The sequence below is a fragment of the Protopterus annectens genome, chromosome 6.part0 (assembly GCF_019279795.1).
Source record: "Protopterus annectens isolate FY-2018-M chromosome 6.part0, PAN1.0, whole genome shotgun sequence".
Classification (NCBI taxonomy): domain Eukaryota; kingdom Metazoa; phylum Chordata; order Ceratodontiformes; family Protopteridae; genus Protopterus; species Protopterus annectens.
Genome location: NC_056737.1, coordinates 589131436 through 589156373, shown reverse-complemented (window position 1 = coordinate 589156373; position 24938 = coordinate 589131436).

Below are 24938 nucleotides of genomic sequence, written 5' to 3'. Positions count from 1 at the left end.
ACATCAGTCAACTGGTGTGTGGGGTTGATGGTATATTATGGTCATTGTATGATCTTTTAAGTCTCTTTTCTTTTGACTCCCACTGAGGAGAACTCCCACTGAGGAGAACCTTTAGCATAACCCCATGAATCCAACATTCCCTTTTTCCCACTGTCCACATAACATTCCTTCTACAGAAGACTGGAGGATGTCATAATCTAAAAGATAAACACACACACACACACACACACACACACACACACACACACACACACACACACACACACACACACACACACACACACACATCATGAAGCAGAGTTCATCCATGACCCTCTGCAAGCCATCTCTAGACCACAGAATGTGTGGTTGCTAATTATCTTATGGCGTGTTGCACGTCACATATGGAGAGAGGCAGTATGCAATACAATCAAACACATGCACATATATGCACATACCCTTACCATCTTCCATCCTATAGGTATTGTAGTTTTGGTTTAAATGCCATAGTAATGGCTAGAACTTTATATGATGTTGGCCCTTAGCCTACTAATGTACTATGAACACTGCACATGTCAATTTTGCTGTTATCTGGATGTGCCATGTAAAGATGTGGATGTACAGTAGCCCTACAACAGTGTATTCCAATCTGTGATTTGAAGTAATGTATTGATGTCCACTCCTGCCGTTTAATTACATGTTCCTTACATAACAGTAGTAATATGCCTCCTGAGAACTGTTGAGATGGATGATGCTGTGAATGTTGTTTCCTTGGTAAGGCATGTGTTTTTGTAGTGGAGTATACCAACATTGTAGCTAGTTGACATTCCGCCATCACAGTGACACTTGCAGTATGGCATAGGTGTTCATGTGTATATCTGCCATCATTAAATGCTCTGTGAGCTACATCAATATAACATCATACTGATTACATGGGCACAAACGTCATTTTATCTACATGTTATAATGCTGCTATTTACACAAACATACATGCAGTCCTGATTCAATTGCATCCTTTGTGAATTCATTGTTTGCCCAACTGTGTTGCTATTCCCAAGGATCACTGAGGTGGTTCCCAGCAGCATTGTGTGACTGTCAGGATTTATGTCATTAACTGTTCTGCATGAGCCACATTCACCTCATTTGAAATGTGTCCTTATATGGTATCAGGGCATTCACACACAGCTTTACTGTGAAAAACACAGATGCATATGATGTGCAATTGATGTAATTATGTGACATAGGTAGAATTGCACGACTGTGTGAAGGCTTCCACTGTATGGCATGTGATGCATACCCAAGGTTGTATTTGGAGATGTTGCAACAAATAATTTTTTAAATAAGTACAAAATGATATGGGGAATACACAATTAAGCACAGAGCTGTTTGTGGATGGCACTACACATACTCAACCATAGGAAACAGTCAATCTATTAGCTGACAGATTTGGATCAAAATGCACCTTCCTGTCCACACTGGACATCACCCAAAGTATACATGCAAACATTACTCAGCTTATTTTCTCAAGAGAGTAGCTCATCTGTGTGCTCTCTAAGATTAAAAGCACAGCATTAATGGGTCCTGACAACATCCCAAGTTGCCTTTTCAGTAACTTGCAACCTGACCTAGCTGACACAGTTGGATCCCTAGTTAACCCCAGCCTCCTGATGGGTTATGTTCTGGCAGAAGTATGTACAGGAACAGTCATCCATCTCAACAAGGTGGGACCATCAACTGACCCAGGGAATTATAGACCCATAAACCTGACTCACTTCATCTGTAAGGCAATAAAAGGAATCATCATGGACCTTATCAAAAATATACAGGTAATCTCCTGTCTGTGTACCCAACTCATTTTTGATAACTTAAGGATATATCATGTTTATTAAATTTGTATGACCTTTTTAAGAAGGTCGCCAAGGGCATGTATGAGGGAAAGACTGTGCATCCCGCCTAACTATACTTGGCCAAGGCATTTGACACATATCCACACTCAGGTATTACAGATAAACTGTCACAACTGGTCATAAGCACATGCATCACCAGGTGGGTAACCAAATGGATCACCAACAGGACATGTACTGCCAAAGTACGTGAATTCACCACTAGCAAAAGGCTAGTGACCAACTCTGTATCAAAGGGTTCTGTACTATGCCCTTTCCTGCTTGCTATTTACCTCCCAGATGTCAAAAGAAACTTAGACAGCTTCTGTCTACCAACTTTATGGATGACTGTAAAATGTGGACAATCACTGAATCCACAAACAATATTGATATTCTACAGAAACTATTAATGCACAAAAATGACTTGTGGCAGAGCCATGGAAACACATGAACACAAAAGTGTAATTATTCCTTTTGAAAAGCAAATATCCAAGCTTATTGCAATATAGACAGCACACCTCTATGAGTACATCCACTGGTATGTAATCTGGGTACTCAGTTACATAGTAATTGGAACATTAACCAGCAGGTGTCCACAGTGTTGACAAATCCCTTGTATGTGACACAATTCAGAAGTATGGGCAGACCATCCACATCAAAGGACATTATAATGCCATTGTACTCTGCCCTCATCACACCAATAATTGAGCACAATGCACCCTTTTGTATGTACGTCACCACACATTTGCAACAGCTAGAACAACCCCCAGCGTTTTTGCACAGTGAAGACAAATGGTGTAAACAACAAGTCATATGCAGAAAGATTTAAAGCCCTATCACTGTATTATATTTGCAACAGACTACTAAGGGTCAGTCTGTGTCTGGCCTACAGGGCACCCTACAATCTGGCCTTGATGGCAATGTTGCACATTAAAGCAAACTGCACAGGGGTCACTCGTTCCAAGGATGTTAACCTAGCCTCTGATATAAGTCATGTTGGAGAGACAAATATATCTCTGAGACACTACCCCTTCTCTGGAACATGCTTGCCCTTCACATAAAGCAGAGGCCTTTCCTGACCTTCTTCAAGTGCCACATATATAAATGGATGGTTAATCATGATTGCAGTCCTGATGTGCCCATTTCCCTCATGGATAGAGGCAGCTGGTATTAGATAACATAGCATAGGCACATTCCTGTGTGAACATTGTTCACATAGCTATTGAAAATTGTGTAAGTCAGGTTAAATATGGCTAGGCTTTTGTGGGATCTTCACTACTAACATTCATGTCTGTGGCCCTTTCCAATACACCCACTTACCCAGACTAGTGTATCTATAATGCATTCCATGTACCCTTAATAATCACTGCAAATCTTTTATTACAGTATGCCAAAAACATGTTGTAGTATACATTGCAATGAGTACACTTTTCTATAATGTGTGACTACTGCCGTCATTGCAGCAGTTTTAGCCCTAGTGATCACTGTGGCTGTCCACACAATTTTACAGAACACGTTTGTCCGTAGATAAAGTTGCCTGCATGTCCTATATACAATTGTGCTGCTTTACACAGTTTCCTGGCTGGCAACACTTTTGCTTGCCATGTCACTTGTATCTGTAAAAAGCACAACATGTGGCACGCATATGCAATTAGCACTGTTGCTCATTGCGTAAATATGTAAAGTCCATATAGGTTTAGCGTGAAGCCTGCACAGAGTTTATTGAATCCCCGGGATATAAGCAGAAAATAATTTATAACATTAAGCTGCTACTTTGACTAAGTGTTTTCTAAAGCATTACTAAAACAACAATTTGCATATTTTAGTTTCAAATTTTAGTTAGCTAGCTGATCATGAAATTCAGCTACCCATTTTATTAAAGGTAATGAATCTAATTAAGCAAATTTCAATAAATATTCCACATCTATTTCTTGATCCATTTTGAAATATAGATTTGCATTTTGGAAGATACATCAGTTCCTTGCCTCTTAAGCCTGCTTAGTATTGTCTTCTCTTCTAGAAATATAAATATGTTCAATGACATAAAATTGAAATTTTCAGTATTAACTCCAACTCTTGGGACTTTGTACCTAAGGTGACTACACGTCTGTTTAAAAGGTCAGCCAAAAACCTTTTAACTGAATAACCTGAAATAGCATAGCTGTTGTAAAGGGCTCCCTATTGAAATTTCAGCACTTGAAATGCCAAGTGCTGACAGACCAAAAAAAAAAAAAAAGACCACAAACACAGAAGAGCAACTCTCAAAAAATTGCTCTTCTCCCTTAAAATTTTTTTTGAGGTGTTGGGTGTGGAGGTAAAGCCTCCTAAACCCCCAAACTTATATATATATATATATATATATATATATATATATATATATATATATATATATATATATATATATATATCTTACTGCGGTGGTGGTGCTGCAGTAGCGTTGTTGCCTCACAGTTAGATGCTGCCCGTTCGATTCTCAGTTAGAGTGTCTTCTGTGTGGTGACGTGTGCATGGGCATTCCTCCATTGAAGGTTGTGCATTAGGCCCAGCAAGCCAGCACATAAAAATCTACTGCCAATTATTAGCGGACCGGAGTTCTGCTGTGGCGACCCCTAACCAGGAAAAGCCGAAAGACACAAACAAATATATGTATATATATATATATATCTATATGTGTATATATATATATATATATATATATATATATATATATATATATATATATATGTATATATATATATATATATGTGTGTATATATAGATATATAAATATATATATTTATATATATATATATATATATATATATATATATATATATATATATATATATATATATATATATATATATATATATATATATATATATATATATATATATATATATATATATATATATATATATATATATATATATATATATATATATATATATATATATATATATATATATATATATATATGTTGGTACTAGGCTATCGGCCCTAGGGCCTATACAAGCCTAGCCATAACAATTCGCTGGCTATTTCTTCCCACAGTATTTACTTCCCTGGACCCCTGTCTAGCAGGGTGACTGACGTGATCCCCGGGGTGAATTTCCTATCTCCCATTCAATCATCAAGGTTCCTTTTGAAGAGAGCCAAAGAGGTGCTCTGCTTGACATGTATGGGCAGTCTATTCCAGAGTCTGGGGTGTCTCTGGGTCAGGAACCTATCCTTCCAGCATATTTTGTTCATTGTGATGACAAGGTTTAGATCCCTGTATCATGTGTCTCTGAGGGATTGGGATTTCTTTAAGTGTAGCATGTCCAACAGCTCTAGGTTTGACATGGCCGTGTATGTTAAGCAGAGATTGTCTCTGAGTAGACGATATGTGACAGAGTATAGGTGGAGTTTTTTAGATGGTCAGCATAGGCATCTGCTTTAGGCCTGTGATTCTTTTAGTGAGATATTTCTGCGGACTTTCCAGTTTTTGCAGATGTATTGGGAGGTATATACCAAATGGGGCATTGTATTCTATAATGGGTCTAATGAGGGATGAGTACAGTGGGACAATGACCTCCTTTTTTCTGGATGAGAAGCCCTTAGTGATGAGGTGTGCCACGTAAAAGGATTTCCTGACTGTTGTGGTTATCAAAGGTGATACCACTGTCCACCTGTTTCCCTAAGTCTCTTATGATGCTTTCGGTGTTTAGTGTACTGCCACCTATGTGGTAATTCATGGGTGCATGTTTTTTTCCCAAAGGGGATAACTATACATTTCTTGGCCTTGTGCTTGAGCCCATGGCTCTGGCATCAAGCATCTGTTTCTGTAAGGCCCTTTTGTAGAATATCCACATAATTTGGGGATTCAATAATGGCTCCCAGTTTGCAGTCATCTGCCAACTTTGCTAGCCAGAGTCCCTTAGTGTTGGCCTGTACTTCAGAGAAGTAGATGCCAAACAAAAGTGGTCCCAGGACTGAACCCTGAGGTACTCCACTTGTCACTTGTCTGGTGCTGGATTTGGAGTCGGCTACTTTTACAGTGTGGGTTCTGTCAGTAAGCCAGTTGGCAACCCATCAAGTGACTTAGGGATTGATGTCCAGCTTAGTAAGTTTATCTATGATTCCAGAGTGCGGGATGGTATCAAAGGCCTTGGCAAGGTCCAGATATGCTGTGTGGACCACCTTACCCTTGTCCATTGCTTTGTAGACTGATTTGAAGAAGTCAATCAGGTCCAGGAGACATGATCGGCCCTTCACAAACCCAAACTGTGTGGGGTCCAGTGTTTGACAGTTGCCAATGTCTTTGTTTTTAAGTTCCATGATAATACGTTCCATGGCCTTGCAGATCAGGCTCATCAGACTGATGGGGCAGTAGTTCCTGCGATCCAAGGTGGATCCCCTGTTGTGGAGTGGGATAACTGTAGCTGTGCACCACTCAGTGGGCACGAATCCTGAGGTGAGGCTATGATTAAACATGACACTTATGTGAGGTGCCAGTTCATTTTGTAGTTCATGTAGTACACAGCCTGGGATGTTATCTGGTCCCATGGATGCTGTATTCTTAGCTTTGGAAAGTGCGTTATTACCGGAATTTGTCAATCTTTCAGTATTGAGATGGGCCCTTTAAGTGGTGTGATGGGGGTGAAGTTCGCACTGAATCAATCTTCCAGGATATTGGCAATATTCTTGGGATCAGTATATTTAATGCCATTCTGTTGTAGCTCAGAGCAGATGTGAGCATTGCCATTTCGATTCTCGCCATAGCTATAGAATGCCATGTGGTTGTCTTTGGAATCTTTGGCAATTTTATTTTCATAACTAGCTTTGAAGGATTTTATGAGGGATCTCAGCTTCTTACTGAGGCTGGTAAGGGAGATTTTTGCATTCTGTGATTTTCCTCTTTTCTGCAACAGTTTCTTCCTTTTGTTGTAAAGTTTGTTTATGGCAAGGGACCACCAGATTGTCTTCCCTTTTTTGGGGGAGATCATCTTGGTTCTATTGGGGATGGCACGATTCATGCACGAGTGGATGTGCTGATACAGTGCCTTAGTGTAGGATTCAGCAGTCGAACTTTCAGTTCCTGTCTGCATGTGTGTTATGAAGTTTGTGACTTCTGACTTGAGTAGCATGAAGTTGGTTTTGGAGAAGTTTTTTATGGAGGTTTCCTTACTGGGGGGTGGGCTGGGACTTTGATGTCAAAGGTGATTAGCTTATGGTCAGACCTGACCAACGAGGGGGTGACCATAGGTGTGGAGCATCGATTTCCCATGTTGGTAATGAACAGGTCTAGGATACTGGAGCCCCTGGTGGGACTAAGGATTAGTTGATCCAGGGCATTGCAATTTATGAATTCCAAGAGCCGTTGGGCAAAGGTGTTGGTACATGAGTAGTTTTCCTAGTTAATGGTAGGATAGTTGAAACCACCCAGTATTAGGGTGTTTGGTTGTATCTTAATATTTTCCAGTATGTTTAGAAAGGTGTAGTGAGAATCTTGGGACATGGTGGGGGATCTGTAGCAAGCTACAATTTGGATTGCAGTATTACCTAGTGTTAGTTGCACCTGAAGAATTTCAGACGCATTGTGTTGGGCAGCTAGCCTGGTGTTGTGAATATCCTTGGTGAATATGGACACTCCTCCACTGTTAGTGTTTCAGTCCTGGTTTAGTGAGCGAAAAGTGTGGTAAGAGTTGTAGCCTGGTATTACAGGGGTGCTCTCTGGAGCCTTGAACCAGGTCTCAGTTACTGCACAGATATCGATGTTCTCTATTTTTAGGAGTGCCTCGAGAGAGTGCATTTTGAGGTTTAGACATCTAGCACTGAGTAACATTACCTTCAGATTTTGCATGCTTGTACCTGTTACGGTGGTGGTTTTGTCCTTTGAACTTTGCCTAAAAAGGCACTATATGGGTGGCAAGAGCCTTAGCCAGTAACCTGAATCTCAGGGGTGACAGGTGCAGACCATCTCTGGCAAAGCATCGTGGTCTGTTGATCATGTCGTCCCAGGCAGACAGATACTGGATCCCCTTTGAATGACACCAGAAGCTTAGCCAATTGTTGAAGTCAATCATTTTGTCCTTATACTGTGGTATAATTCTGGGCAAAGGCAGGATGCTATTCAGAAAAACCAAAAAACGAACCAGCACCGGAAGAAAAAGGCTGAATGCTTTAATTAAGCAACATCAATCTTGAAAAGTAACAACAACTTGCAAACCGGTTTCGGCTATAATTTTAGCCTTCATCAGTGCATCAAAAAACAAAACAAATGGTGCATCTTGGTTCTTGCATATATAGCCAAGAGTTTTAAAGCTATACACACATGCAGTTGAACTTAGTAATATAAAGATTGTTTTATAAATATACAAAAACAACCAAAGTTTCATTAATAACTGTAAAACTAGATTGGCATGAAAAATTACACATTTTCATTTAAACCTGGTTTAAATAGAGCCCCCAACCTAGTAATCCATGCAAACTCCATATTATTAAGTTTCTCATGCCAACCAGTTTTAAGAGTTCTGTGCATGTTGATTTTGTCAATAATAGTAAATTTGAATTGGGCAGTTTTGTGGATGTTAATATGTTTATACAAAGCATTAGACATTTTACAAGTTCTAATAGCACTAAGATGTTCACTTATACGAAACCTGAGGGGTCTAGATGTTTGACCAACGTAAAATGAAAAACATGTGCATGTGGCCAAATAGATGACCCAATCAGTGCTGCAGTTACCAAAAATATTTATCTGGTATATCTTAGCAGTATTCCTGCTAGTAAATTCCATGGTTTTATTGATATGTCTGCATGCACTGCAATGGCCACAAGGAAAACAGCCCCTTTTTTGGTCACCAAATAATGTAGTCTGGATGGTTATTGGAGAATTGTGCCTTTTATAATGTGTAAAATAAGAATTAATTCTTCTTCCTCAACGGTATGAAAAGAGACATCTTTCAGATAATATTTCATTGAGATGTTCATGGGCCCTCAAAATCTCCCAATGGTTATCAATTATCTGTCTGAATAGGGATGTATTGCTGCCAAAGGTAATTACAAATCTAATGGGTTGATCTGTGTTGGATTCAATGACTGAATGTTTGTATTGCAAAAGTTCAGACCTGGATATACCTCTCACATGATTCCTAGTTTGAATGATATGAGATTTGTTATATCCCCTGTTTATGAACCTATCTGCCAATTCTGTTTCACATATAGAATGGGAATCTACAGATGAACAAATATGCTTCATACACAAAAATTGTGATTTGGGGATGTTGTTGATGATGTGGCGGGGATGATGACTGGCAGCATGTAGAAGTGTATTATACTGTGGAAATTTTCTGTAAACGCGGGTGGCCAAAGTATGGTCATTCTGTCTAGAAACAGCGACATCCAAAAACACTATTTCCTGATATTCAATGGTTAAAGTAAACTGAATACCCCATGTATTGTTGTTTAAATATGACACAAATTCCTCTGCCATATTCAAATCACCCCACCACACCATCCAACAATCGTCCAGGTATCTTCTCCAAATGTCCAGTTCTGACATGTAGATGTTATTGTGGGAATCATATATATATTGTTCTTCAAAGAAACCCATAAATAGATCAGCATATATGGGAGCAAAAGATGCTCCCATAGCTGTACCTCTCACTTGCCAGTAGGCTTGCCCTTCAAAATAGAAAATATTCTTTGTCAATACACATTCCGTCAATTGGATCAAGAAGTTGTTAAATCCAGGGGTGTATAACTTAGATCTATCCAACCAAAATGCTACAGCCGATAATCCAGCATCATGTGGGATGCTGGTATAAAGAGAAGCAACATCCAATGTACACAACCACCAATCCTCATCCAATTGTGTGTCATTGACAATTTTGAGAAATTCCGTTGTATCTTGTAGCCTAGATCTGACCAAGGAGAGTAACGGTTTTAGATAGAATGTAAGAAAGGCAGATAAAGGTTCAGTAAGTGATCCATTGCCTGATACAATAGGTCTACCAGGAGAATTTGTAGAATGTTTATGAATCTTTGGGAGGAAATATAGATATTGAGCTCTCGGGTCAGAAACCTTTAACTGTTTGCATATGTGGTTATCAATAATGCCCTCCTCAGTAGCTAAGTCCAGAAGCGAGTCAATGTGTGTCTTGAAGTTAGGTGTAGGATCTACCACAAGATGGATATAAAACCTAGCATCAGAGAGTTGTCTATGTGCTTCTGCTTGATACATGGACCAATCCATAACCACAATACCTCCCCCCTTATCAGCTGGCACAATAACAATATTATGATTTGTACTAAGATCATTTAGAGCTTGTCGTTCCTCAGAAGTTAAATTGTGTATTATCGGTTGATAACCCAAGGAGAAATGTAAGTCCTTGGTGACACATTCCTTGAATATTGCTACATGCTTATCCATGGGGGGGTTGAAAGTTAGATTTTCCAAATTTGAAAACAGTTGATCTTTGAGTTTCAACAGAATCTGAAAAAAAATATTTTTAAATTGATCAACCTGCAAAAATCATTGAGTTCATTGACTAATATATGTTCTGGAACAAAAGCTGTCGGCACAAAGTTTAGACCCTTATTCAGTAGTTTATTATGAGCCTCAGATATTTCAAAAAAAGAAATGTTATGCACATTATTTATTGTTTCACAATTTTCTGTAACAACATTGACAAACTTTGGGCCCTTCCTTCTATGTTTTCTGCCACCTCTGTGTCTCCTAGATCTAAAGGGTCAACAGATTGTTTCCTTTTGGCAGCTGGGGACTCCTGATTGGAAGGACAATCATAATCTGTAGTGGAGCATGCTTCATCCTCAGATGTGCCACTAACTGTTTGTGTATTCTTTCTTAGTATGGACCTTGGCCTTTTCCTTCTATTATTGGTTTTGGAACTAAAATCAGTAAATCTTACATTTTTCTGGGTGACAAAGGGTTTACCCTTTTCATAATCCGTCATGTCGCGGTTAAATTTGTATGTTTTCTTTTTGATCAACTGCTCTTCCAATGAGGCCAAATCCTTGGCCAAATTGGTTAAATGGGTATTATAAAAATCTTCAGACTCATAAACTTGGGCCTCCAAACAATTCTTGTGTATTTCAATAACCTGTGAGTCTATCATACGTTCATAATAGGCAATGAGAGTATCCACAAAAAGCATCGAAGCTTGATGCTGGGTTGCAGCCCAATCATGAGACAACTGTTTATCAATTATACCAACCAATGGCTGAATACGAATTCTAAGCCCCCGGGGTGTGATATTTTTTAACTTATAAGCCTTAAAAAGCCTGAGATGCCAGATATTTGCTCTCAGAGCCCTCATATTTTTATTAATTTTCTGAAAAATTACACCACAAAGATATTGGCATCCCTGTTGTTAATATTCAAATCACTACTCCCTGATAAGTTCAAACCAAAAACTTCAAGGTTGTCCCTATCCGCAGATAACCCCTGTAGAATACCCTTAAGATCCATATCCATAAACCAGTGTGAAGGGTCTTATTGAAAAATGATAGTTATGAAAAATAAATAAATGAATGAATGAAACCCTTCAATATTATGAATGCAATATATTCTTAATATAACAATAATTTTCTTATATATAGCAGTTAGATCAGAGAATAGTTGTGCATTTGAAATGTTATTGTTAAGTATATATAGAAAAAAGGAGCATTTAGTTATCAGAAATCTGACCTGTGGCTATATGCACAGAAAAATTGTACGACATATAAATGTGAAAGAGAATGCAACAAAAAGGCCCAATATCACCAATCTGCTTAGGGTGAATATTATTTCTGTAGAGTGATTATTATGGCACAATTCAAAATATTACAAAATAGTAGCCAACATTCATTTCAGCTACCAACAATTCACCATATGGTAAATGCTGATTCCAAAGAAATCTCTTAATGCTCAATTAAAATAAAAATAGAGCATGTAATGTGACCGACCTCCATCTTAGCCACAAACTTATTATTAATATATGGGATGTTCCTTTAACACTGAAGTGTATCACAACCCAAGTTGTTTATATCCATTCAGTATAAATATCTCCACACAAGCAGGTATAACCATATATGACTGTGCCATAAATAAACTCCTTCTGTGACCGTACTGGGTATATAAACCAAATCCAAAAACAGAGGGTGATAGCGACCCCTGTTGCATATAATAAGTAATAATCTATATCATAAATCCATCTGTGATTATAACCTACAAGACAGAATCCGACCCAGAATGAAATTTCTAAATATCCAATTGTAAACGTATAACAAACGCACAACCTATTCTCAATATTGAAATAAGCCCCTGTATTCATACAAAAATGTACATAAACTAAGCAATGTTTGTACAGAAAAATACGTTAGTGGGCCTAAAGTAAAAATAAATCACCAAGGTCAACAGCAATAAATGTTCAATCATGAAATCATAAGAAATCTCAATATTATGTTCATGAAAACAAACAATAATAATGTTCCAATGTCCTGAAAGATGTTAATGTCCCTAGAGAATGTCCGTTATGAAAAACACGACTGTTGTAGTACACATCCAGTTATTACATCCTCATCCGAACCAAAAATATAGGTCGAAATCTAATAGTTATTAATTCACAGTTCAAAATAGTTTGTAGATGCCCAAAGAAGCTCAAAAAACACACCCAGCCTAAATCGACAGCTTGTCAACCAAAAATGGCATACCCTCCATATCGTCAAAGGCCCAATAGTTCACAACACATCACCAATGTAATCCAAATATGAAAACATTACCTCGCCAAGCAACCCATGGATCTCTTGAGTGTAAAAGGTAGTCCCTGATTGAAAAACAGAATAATTTCGTACCTAAGGGTTGGTACAGTAAATGTTCTATTTACGCTGAGCTCAATACTGCATTAATGAAACCGCTGTGCACAACAAAATATACTCATTTAAACTGCTGGTTGTCGGCTGTCAGGTATAGTAAAGTGAACTCTTGAAATTTAATAAAGTCTCATCCACAAATGTATACAATATCGCCCAAAAACCATCATTCGGAAACCAAAATTAGCCGTTGATAGCCGTAAACTAACTGTTTACTAGCAGGAATACTGCTAAGATATACCAGATAAATATTTTTGGTTACTGCAGCACTGATTGGGTCATCTATTTGGCCACATGCACATGTTTTTCATTTTATGTTGGTCAAACATCTAGACCCCTCAGGTTTCGTATAAGTGAACATCTTAGTGCTATTAGAACTTGTAAAATGTCTAATGCTTTGTATAAACATACTACCATCCACAAAACTGCCCAATTCAAATTTACTATTATTGACAAAATCAACATGCACAGAACTCTTAAAACTGGTTGGCATGAGAAACTTAATAATATGGAGTTTGCATGGATTACTAGGTTGGGGGCTCTATTTAAACCAGGTTTAAATGAAAATGTGTAATTTTTCATGCCAATCTAGTTTTACAGTTATTAATGAAACTTTGATTGTTTTTGTATATTTATAAAACAATCTTTATATTGCTAAGTTCAACTGCATGTGTGTATAGCTTTAAAACTCTTGACTAGATAAGCAGGAACCAAGATGCACCATTTGTTTTGTTTTTTGATGCACTGATGAAGGCTAAAATTATAGCCAAAACCGGTTTGCAAGTTGTTGTTACTTTCCAAGATTGATGTTGCTTAATTAACGCATTCAGTCTTTTTCTTCCGGTGCTGGTTTGTTTTTTGGTTTTTCTGGATTATTGGTTGAATCGTGTACCAGTTCACCGTGCGTGTATTTGGACTGTTCCAGGATGCTACTCAGGCCTAGGGTCATACCTGCCTGGGCCACATGATCCAAGAGCTCTTCCATGTCTCTTTTCATGTAGTCCAGGGAGGTATGTCTCAAGTCATTCACTCCAACATGGACAATGACAGTCATATTTGTTCTTGTTGTGGAATGACTTGAGTGCATGCGTTATGTGGCGGATCCTGGCACCGGAGAGGCAGCTGACTGTAATTTTCTCCTTGTTCAGTCTGGGGAGTGGGGCATCAGTGTGCCTGACTATAGAGTCACCTATAACTAAAGTGTTGGGTAGGTTGTCTTGCCTTAGGGGCTGATGTTGGATGGCACACTGGTGTTATGAGCTATGTGACACTTTGGTTGTGATTGGTGTTTGTTTGCATTTCAGCTTCGGTGGTCCTTGTTTCTTCGGCAGGTTACCGTTAAGGGCTGCAACATCTATGGGTTTATTGTTGCTATGTGTGGGTGTTGGTGGTGTGGGTTTAGAAGGGCTATGTGTTGCTTGAGGTGTTGTGCGGCTGTTAACCTTCTCCTCTTGACTGTCTAGCACAATCTCAGGTGGAGAGAGCTTTGCTTCCAGTTTGGCTATGTAAGTGCATCTCTCGCAGGTTGTAGTGTTGGGTGGTAGGAGGAGAGGTTTGTCTGTGTATATGAGGCAATTGCTGCATTGCCCCAGTATGCCCAGATTCACCTGGTGGACAGGAGAAATCACCGGAAGCTGACCCTTGGACATGCCTGGTTTGGTGCTTTTTTTTTTTATATATAAAATATATATATATATATATATATATATATATATATATATATATATATATATATATATATATATATATATACACCATCTCTGAAATAGCTATACCTTGAATAAAGGCAATATTCTGAGAAATGACCTCTCAGACTTAGTATACATGTCTGTTTTTTGGCCATTCAGTCTCTGTATTTCAGAACTCATACTAGCAGATCCGACATTTGAAATGGTTACCATTGTGGGTGAATCTACTGGATTGGAAAGGGTGGAATAAAAAAAACTGCAATTCATTAGATCTGGCTAACAATACTCTGTTCCATTGCTCATATGTTAGGCTTCTGTTGAGAGGTAAATCAGACTTTTTGAAATGTATTCAGTATATAATGGAAGTATAAAAACACTTAAACCTCAGATTCACATCCTAAGAACAGGTTAGCCAATTGTCATAAGGTAAAGTGGAAAACCGGTTACTCAGAGCCAGTAGTTTATACCTCTGTAGAATAAACATTGGACTACAATGCTGCAGTAAGCTCAAAATAATGCTTTATATATTTTAATTAATTCAAGTTGTTAAGCTGTTAAGCCACCTAGACATAATAGCCCCTTTCCTGGGGTGATAAAGGAACAGGGTCTGTTTAAGTGACTTGCTCATCATTATATATGTTGCAAATGGAAATTAAAGAAAAAAAAAGCAAAATACTGCACAATGAAGTTCATTATTAATTCATAACATTACCTCTTTATGCCAGACTGCCAGACTTTGTTGTCATGCATATTATCTTGATGTGGTAATAATGCTTATTTAGGTTAAAACAATTCTGGATATATCATGAATCTAGTGAAGATATTTTACAACCTTTACTCCTCACAGATGTTCAAATGTTCTGTAGACAGCTACAGAAATGGTGTGGGGTACTTATCAACATGGCTGTGTTGCATCCTCAACATTAGTTTCCATGGTATACATTTCTGTATTCGGAACTGAGAAAATCAAGTAAATATGTCTCCTGATTGCAGTAATGGAATTTAACATTTAAATACTTTGCTTACTGATGTCAGCGCATCTCCTTGTTTTGAAACCTGGGCAAAAGAGACAATGTCTGAATACTGTTGGAGAATATCTGGAGAACACAGTCACTGAAAATCTTGCAGAGAAATGGAGTTCTAATTTTTGTGTTATAAATACAAATTTTTACAAAACTGAGTCACTGTGAATGTTTTCAAAGATTACTTTGTTTAAATAAAGTAGTGCTGCTATATTGGGTACCTATTTAAAGACAATTAAAAACTGTGATAGATTTGGTACTTTGTCTTTGAATTCCATGAAAAATAAATAAGCTAGTAGCATAAGTATCTAAGTAGCCCCCCCCCATAATTAAAAAAATAACTGAAAACTGAACTAATAGAAGGTTTGTAAATCAACTCTTTGTCATAAGTCATTTTCCTAAGGCTGAGACAACAGCAAGGGACATACAGCAGACACCTTAAATTTTCTTTGCACATAACACCAATGATTCAGACATTATGGAGAACAGTCCAGGTGTATGAGTTCTTCAGGATCATGGTAGGAGCTGCAGCGTCTCCCAAATGGAAATGTATATTTATTTTTAAGCTGATTCTCCTGCTTTGGGTATATAGCTTGTATTAACAAGTAGAACAAGAATCCACTCACAGTTAAACAGAAACTAGGATAAAAGAGAGAGAGAGAGAGAGAGAGAGAGAGAGAGTGTGTGTGTGTGTGTGTGTGTGTGTGTGTGTGTGTGTGTGTTTTTCTGACTGCATATCATCTGCTTGTCTACATCCGTGTGTGTGTGTGTGTGAGAAAGTGTGTCTGTGTGGTTTTGTCTGACTGTCTGCATGTCTGTTTTTCTGTATGTATTTCTCTGCATCTAGTGTGCGTGTGTGTGTGTGTGTGCGTGTGTGCGTGTGCGTGCGCGTGTGTGTGTGTGTGTGTGAAATGAGCTGAATACACTACTTACGGGGGATTTTAGTTGATCACATTGAAACATTAATGATTATCTAGTCAAAATGCATCAAATCAATAGGAGTGGGGGTGGCTGTATTTAAAAACATCTTACATAGTCGCTTTATCAGTATTTAATGATCACAAATCCAAAGGTGTGTGTGAGCATTTGTATGTGTGTCTGTGTTTCTGTGTCTCTCTGAGAGAAAGAGTGACAACAAGCTGGAATAGTGTAGTATCTGCAGAATTTCTTTCACTTGCCTACAATAAAACATGTGATTTGTACCCATTTATGGTTATGGATAGGTAGTCTGTATGTAACTGTAGGACTTACACAGGTTGTCATCAACCTGTCTGTCTAATAATAACACATGGGGGGGGGGTGAGCCAAAAGCCAAAGACCATCCTCGCATGCATATTATCATAAGACAATAAACAAGGATAGACACTTCTACTGTATATTGTGAAATGCTCAACAGACTGCTATTTATGGATATTATATATATTGAACTTGTCACGGCACATTGATATAAGTGGAATGACAAATATACTCAGCCATAGCAATAGCATTTTGGGGGGATTGAACCCACAAACTAAGTACATATAGACTTAACATAATGAGGCACTTGCCCACCAATACAGGAGTTGGAAGCAGGCAGAAGTGCACTTCTAACCCATAAGGCATATCATTACTAACAGATGTGGTATTGCTTTATAAAAATTATATAGAATTATTTTAATGGCTACAACTGCTAATATGCAAACAGAGACATTTTTCACAATAGTATGTATACTTATCCCGGCACTCTCTTGGGCACTCTAGTTTGCTCCCGTGCATCTCCCTGTTACTTTTGATATTTGCACAGGCTAGAGACATGCATAGTGTATATTGTGAAATTGGGTGGTGCAGGAAAGTACAGGTTATTTTATTTACTTATTTATTTGACATTTGTTAACCGTGTTAGTCTGACTGGGCGAGATGCCCTTTTTCAGCAGAGACTGAGGAGAAAAGCTCCATTACAAAAATTTAGCAATACAGTGAGTAATACAAAAATTAAGGGGAAGTGTGATTAGTCATTATACAGAGCTACTAAACAAATATACATAGTACAAAGAAAAAGTAAGTTAATCCTAACAGTTTACACTAATTATGAATGACATGGATTTAAAACAATATGTGTCATAAGAGATGACAGAGGGACAGTCATAGCATTGATATGCAGTAAGAGGACTTTGCAAACAAAACCATTTTTCACAATAGCATGTATACTTATTCTGGTGATCTTAGGCACTCTAGTCTGCTCCTGTGCATTTTTCTATTCCTTTTGATCTTTGCAGTGACGAGAGCCATACATAGTGTATAATGAGAAATTGGATGGTGCATGCAAGTATGGGTTATTTGTTAAGCTAAAAGATGGTATACTTAGCGTACTAAGATGTTGATTGTGCCTTAACTTCAGCTTCCCATTTGCCAAGGAAGTCAGGCTTGCATCGACTTAAGTCCCTATAGTGGTGATGACACTGTTCCCCTGTGTGTTGGATGCCAGTAGCATGAGTCACAATTTTGGACAAACTATTTTATGCTTCAGGCTTATACTATGACCTTGTATAGCTCTCTCATAGGAGTCTTGAGCTGTAATACTTAAGAAAGCTGTCCAGAAAAATTTTGGACTCCTCCTCAGACTATCATTGTGCACTGAAAGGATTATTACCCTCACCTTCTCCAGCCATAATTGTGCCAACTTCAAAGATCTCAGGAAAAATGGCAGGGAATCCATCTCCAAAACTGTTCTCACATTTCTCAGTCTTTGCACAATGACAAGCATTGACAGGAACTTCATTTGCATGATGGTAAAATAATACAATATCGACACTGTATTATTTTGTTTTCCTTGACATTTTAAGGTGTGAAACATGACAGTTCTCCATTCCCCTGTTTGTTCCCGTGAATACCTGGTCTATATTGACTCCATCTTCAGATAGTTAATAATGGGGTGACAATTCTCTCATTCCTAATCTATGTAGATCTCAGGTGCACAGAGCTGCCTGCAGTTGCTCAGGTGTGTGCATGGCATCATGTAATAATTTTCACAATGTTTATCAGGTGGGCTCATCATGCAAATTGAGTGATTCAGAAACAGTAATTAGATGAGACCTAATTAGCAGAATGATCGTGCCCAGAGGGGTGAACCTGTATCATATACGCATGAAGAGAAGTACAAAGCCTCATTGTGCTATGGAAGAAAACTACTCTGAAAGGGTTATGAAACCTGTGAGCTGATTTTGTTGAAAGTTTACCTTCTAAATTAGATATATGCTTATATAAGGTAAGTGCTACACAATTTATTCAGTTGTAGAACATTAATTTTCACTGTTCCTAGATTCTAACACCTGTGCGAGATGTCAGTTTGCCAGTAATTTAAAGATGTGTTGACTAAAGTTGTCTTAGGATGTACATTGCAAATATAAATAATGAAAGGTCACATGCGGATGGGGATTCCTGTATCCCCAATCTACCTGGTCATATACAAGGAGTATGTGTAAGGACAAACTGAAATTCCAGCACAGGATTGTCATGAGTCCAAGTATTTACAGCAATCCCTTTAACTAAATAATTTTATTTCTAAAAACAAATCCAGTTCCAAATCCTCCTTCTTCTTCTTCTTCAAAAAAAAAAAAAAAAAAAAGAGACCAACTCCAGATCATTCCTTTTAAAGCTTTTATTGGGATTAGTGCTTTCATCCTTGTACATTTCTTCAGATCCAGTTCTTACAACCCAACTTTTTTTATCAGGATGCTACTATAAATACTGTCACAGTACACTGTGGGAAACTCGATTCCACCTGATTGGTATTTCTACTATTCAGAATGAAAACATCTGATAGTATATTAGAACCATCCTCATTTGCATGGGGGCCTTTCCCCTTCTCAGAATGTAGATATTTCAAAGGATGTTAGACCTATGCTCATTTGCATGGGGATGCTCAAAAGTAGTGCTTGGTAAGCTCATTTGTTCAACCCTTGGAAATCTTATGTGTTACTAAACATTGTTAATGACCAATACTATATTATCCTAAAATCTGTCTTTTTAATGTATAAACCCATAATCAATCAATTTTACGTGTGGCTACCAGACTGAATTTTACAAAGTGGTTTACAGACCCTTTTTGTGGTTAACAAGCAGCCCTATTTGTTTTAACAAATCACTTGCATACCTCTCAACTGTCCAGATTTTTCTCTTACATTTTTGGTCTGTTTCTCATAAAATTGTGTTTTTCTGTCAAATCACTGGCAAATAATTGAGGAATTAATTCAAAAAATAATGGCAGACATTTGAGTTTTAGACTTCATTGCCTTCAGAAAATTAATGCTAATACAGAACCTGTTAGTCTATCAACTTTATATGTTTATAAGAGCAATATTTAAAAAGTGTCCCTATTTTTGGTCCTTTGTCCCGCCCATTATTTGAGGCTTTGTCCAAATGTCTTGCTGTAAGAGGTTAGAGGTATGATCACTTGCCACTTGGTCCTGAAATCAGATGGCAGTTTCAGGTTATTGCATCTTGATTATTGTTGTCATTTTCAGTTTACTGATATTACGACCTATTCACCATCTAAAATACTTTTAAGTTGCCAGAACAGCAAAACAACATCATCCCTTATCATTTAACAGAGCCTGTTGGAGGGTTCTGTTAACCAAACATCACTTTTGCTCATCTCAAGCTTCCTCGGATCCTGACTTAACCTAAGAATCATGTAGTGGTCAGATTGGGTATTAACTACACTAAAGTAAGTCCACAATGCCCTGCCTTCACTCTGAGCAGGTAAAAGACCTATCAAGTGGAACTGGGTTGTCCTACTGTGTACAGTGTCCTCTCTATTACAGTATTCATAGTAGCAGCATGATAAAAAAAAAGTTCAGATGTAAAAAATGTATGTAAAGAAGTCTAGAATGACAAAAACACTTATCCCAATAAAAACATTTAAAAGGAATGATCTGGAGTTAGTCTGTTTTTTGAAGAAGGAGGATTTTGAATTGGATTTCTTTTTAGAAAATATTTAGTTGAAGGGATTGCTCTAAATACTTGGACTCTCAGTACTTCTGTGTTGGAATCATAGCTCTCAAGTGTACCTCATTACAAGGAACGTACCTCATTTGGGGTCTTAAAAAGTTCATGTTCCTCGAAGTTCCCTCAAAGTTCCACATTGAAAGACTGTCACACATTCAGTGTTAGGAATTTTTTTAAGTGAAATCCATTGTAAATAGAAATGAATCATATTAATTCATTAAAAGATCTTCTCTATAAGTAAAACCAGCATATTTTAACCATCCTATGACCTTCCTAGTTGAAGTTGTTAGTAAGCCATTAGTATGTGTTCCACATTGTGCCCATTTGTTCCACATTATAAGGGCTAGTGTTCCTCATTTTGGACATGGAAGGTTGAGAGCTATGGTTGGAATTGTACTGCAAGCAGTAGACTGCAAAGCTGTTAATGTGGATGAAAGACCAGTCCCAGCTCATATATTCTGAGTAATGTTCATTACTATGACCCGCGGCTCATATATTCTGAGTAATATTCATGCCTATGACCCCCCCAGTTCATATATTCTGAGTAATGTTCATGACTATGACCTGCAGCTCATATATTCTGAGTAATGTTCATTACTACGACCCAGAGCTCATATATTCATAGTAATATTCATTACTATGCCCTGCAGCTCATATATTCTGAGTAATGTTCATGACTATGACCCCCAAGCTCATATATTCTGAGTAATGTTCATTACTGTGACCTCGCATCTCATATATTCTAAGTAAAGTTCATTACTATGACCCCCCCCATTTGTATATTCTGAGTAATGTTTAATGCTATGGCCCCCATCTCATATATTCGGAGTAATGTTCATGACTATGACCTCCAAGCTCATATATTCTGAGTAATGTTCATTACTACAGCCCGCAGCTCATATATTTTGAGTAATGTTAATGACTATGACCTCCAAGCTCATATATTCTGAGTAATGTTCATTACTACGACCCACAGCTCATATATTCTGAGTAATGTTCATGACTCTGACCCCCCAGTTCATATATTCTGAGTAATGTTCATTACTATGACCCAGAGCTCATATATTCTGAGTAATGTTCATTACTATGACCTCCCACCTCATATATTCTGAGTAATGTTCACTACTGTGACCTCCCAGCTCATATATTCTAAGTAATTTTCATTACTATGACCCCCAGTTTGTATATTCTGAGTAATGTTTAATACTATGACCCCCCCATCTCATATATTCTGAGTAATGTTCATTACTATTTTGTTGTTGTATACCTTGCACATATGTAATTAGCTACAACTGTAGCTAAAATGGTATATTAATTGTCAAGGTTTTTAAGTTCCAGTTCCATATCTATTTTGTGGGGAAGGTGTTCAGTGCATGCATGATACCTGACATTTCCTTAAAGATTGTGGATAGACATATATAACTGTCAGGCACAAATGTAGCATAATATATGGCCTAGTAGAATATGATTATTGTTCAGATTTTTTATGGCTATGCAAGAAGGCTATTAATTCCTTTGTCTTCCATGCCAACAGAGCAATGCCTAAAAAACAGGCCCCTAAAAAATTGTTGGATTTGTAAGCAAATCCACATCCACCTGCAAGCCCAGTTTAGGATTACAGATACCCCACGTACATGAGGGGGAAAGGGAGGGGGAGGGAGAACAGATATTAAATGATGAATTGAATGCTGGTGTCATTACATACAATATTATAAACAATAAAAGTGGTGATTTCAAGGTTTATAACTATAGTGATGCTGAATTTAACTGGTTGGTAGGTGATTTATTTGAAAAAGGGCTGTCTTTTGTTCCTGCTAAGAGAGCATCACTAGATGAAGTATTAATAAATTTATAATTATACACAAGAAAACTTAACTTTGAATTTTATTTTAAAGGGATGGACAACAAACCTGGTGAAAGTAAATGATGTAAGAAATTAAGTGTATTTAATCCTGCTTTACATCCTATTGTCCAGATTTTTGAAAAAATGTGTGAGAATGGCATTAGGAATATGTTTAGGACAAAAAGAGTTGAAAAGGATTGTGGCAGTAATATTAACAGAGATGAAATGATGTTATTAAAAAAATATGTAACAATGCTGAACTAAAGGTTATGAAACCTGACAAAGGTGGAGGCCTTGTCATTATGATCTGCAATATGTATACTAACAAAATGTTCACATTGTTATATGCTGACACTTATTGTGAAATCAGTTTGAATGAAAAAACATCTCCTATAGGAAAGTGGATGTCATGTTGGAAGAATTAGTATTGAACCATCAAATTATTATAGACAAATATCAATTCATGTCAGTGAAACATCCAAGAATAGCAACGATTTTCGGGGTCCCGAAGATACATAAAGATCTTCTGGACCCCCCACTGAGACCAATAGTTGACACCAGGGCATCTTAAAACTTATCCTATAGCCAAGCTTATAGATACTTAGCTTAAGAATGTATTAAAGGACTGCCCGTGGGTTTTGAAAGATTCCTGGGATTTTCAAAGTAAAATTACTAACGATATGTATAGTGATCAGTTGATATTTGTCACTATTGATATCAGAGATTTATTTTCAGTAATACCTCATGACACTGGGATTGATTGGCTTTACCAATATTTTTGTCAATACACCTCTTTAAGACATGACCGTATTTTAACAGTTAGAACCTTGATAGAATTAATATTGGACACCAACATTATTACATTTGAACAACAGCTATTTAAGCAATGGAAGAGAGTAGCAATGGAGGCAGCGTGCACCCCCATATTTGCTAATATTGTATTAACATTTTGGGAAAGGGAATTTATTTTCAATAGTGCCTTTCCTGAATGTTGGACATTCTATGGGTGTTTCTTGGGCGACATTATTTTATGGAAGAGGGATGTAGATGAGTTGAATACATTTTTGGTTTTCATTGAAAATAATACGGAATTTTTAGAATTTACACATGCAATTAGTATGCAAGAAGTTAATTATTTAGACATAACCATTAGGAAAGACATGGATACTAGCCAATTTACATACACAATATTCAGAAAACCTACATATTCTAACACCTTCTTACATTATGATAGCTGTCACCCCCTTCATCAAAAGAAATCCTTAGTGAAGGGAAAATGGGGTGCAGCTAGCTAGAATGGTGTCTGACTTTAATGAATTCCTACAACAAATCGAGGAGCTGAAGGATATGTTAGCAAGAAGAGGGTACCACATACTATATTAAAAGAAATGATCCAAAAAAGGAATAGTGGGCATTATGCCCCCTTATTGGGGACAAGATGTGGTTTACAAGGTAGAGAAGATCGGAAAGAGGGGACTAGTTGCAAAGAATCTGCTATGTTTAGTTACAGTAATCAATTCCAAGATATTAGAGACATTATTAGACATAAACTGGAATGTTTTTAGCATAGACCAAGACCATCTTCAATTGGTGGGTACATACCCCAAGATAGTGTGCAAGAAGGATGTGAGTTTAAAAAATATGTTAGAGCGACAAAAACAGGACATTAGAGAGTTGAATGGCATGGTAAAATGTGGCTTTTGTCTACAACGTCAATACATGATTGAAGCCAAAGAGGCACATATACCTAATTATGGTAGACATATTATACAAAAACAGTTTTTGTGTAGCAGTAAGGCAGTGGTATATTTAGCCCTATGTTCTATGTGTCTGAGTTTTTACATAGAAAAAACTATTACTGCCTTTAGGAGTAGAGTTTACCAACATTATTATGACACTGGCAAAAAAGACACAAAAAAATGTCTTAGCGGCACACATATTATGCCATGAAGGGCACAGTTTTAAGTTTATTATTATTGACCAGGTAAAACTAGGGGAGAGAGTAGGTGCACTTAATGATTATTTGGAATTAAAAGAGCTCAGGTGGTAAATAAGGGCTAATGCCTCCGAATACCCTGGATTAAATAGCACAATTTCTATAAGTTCAATTTTAAGGTTAAAAGCAGATTTTTTTATGTAAACATGGCGTATGTTTTTAGTCTTTGTGATCGAGGCATTTTAATGAGAGTAACCTTGTTGCCATTTATTATTTTAATGATCATACAGAGGTAAGAATGTGTAGCTATGTATGTTCATAGGTTCATAAGTTCATAGGTAGGTACTAGGCTATCGGCCCAAGGGCCTAAGTAAGCCTAGCCAACAAGATTCCCTGGCTTACGCCACCCAAGAATGTTAATTTCCTGTGCCCCTGTCAAGCAGAGCCACAGAAGTGATCCCCAGGGTGTATTTCCTATTTCCCATCCACTCGTCAAGATTTTTCTTGAAGAGTGCTAATGAGGAACTTTGCTTGACATAGATGGGTAGCTTGTTCCAGAGTATAGGAAGTCTCTGGGACAGGAATCTATCCCTCCAGCATGTCCTGTCTATTGTGGTGACAAGGTTTTGGTCCCTAGAGCATGTAGCTCGGAGGGATTGGGATTTCTTTAGGTGTAGCATGTCCAACAGATCTGGGTTTAACATAGCTTTATATGTTAGGCAGAGATGTCCTTGGAGTAGGCGATATGCTACAGAGTAAAGTTGG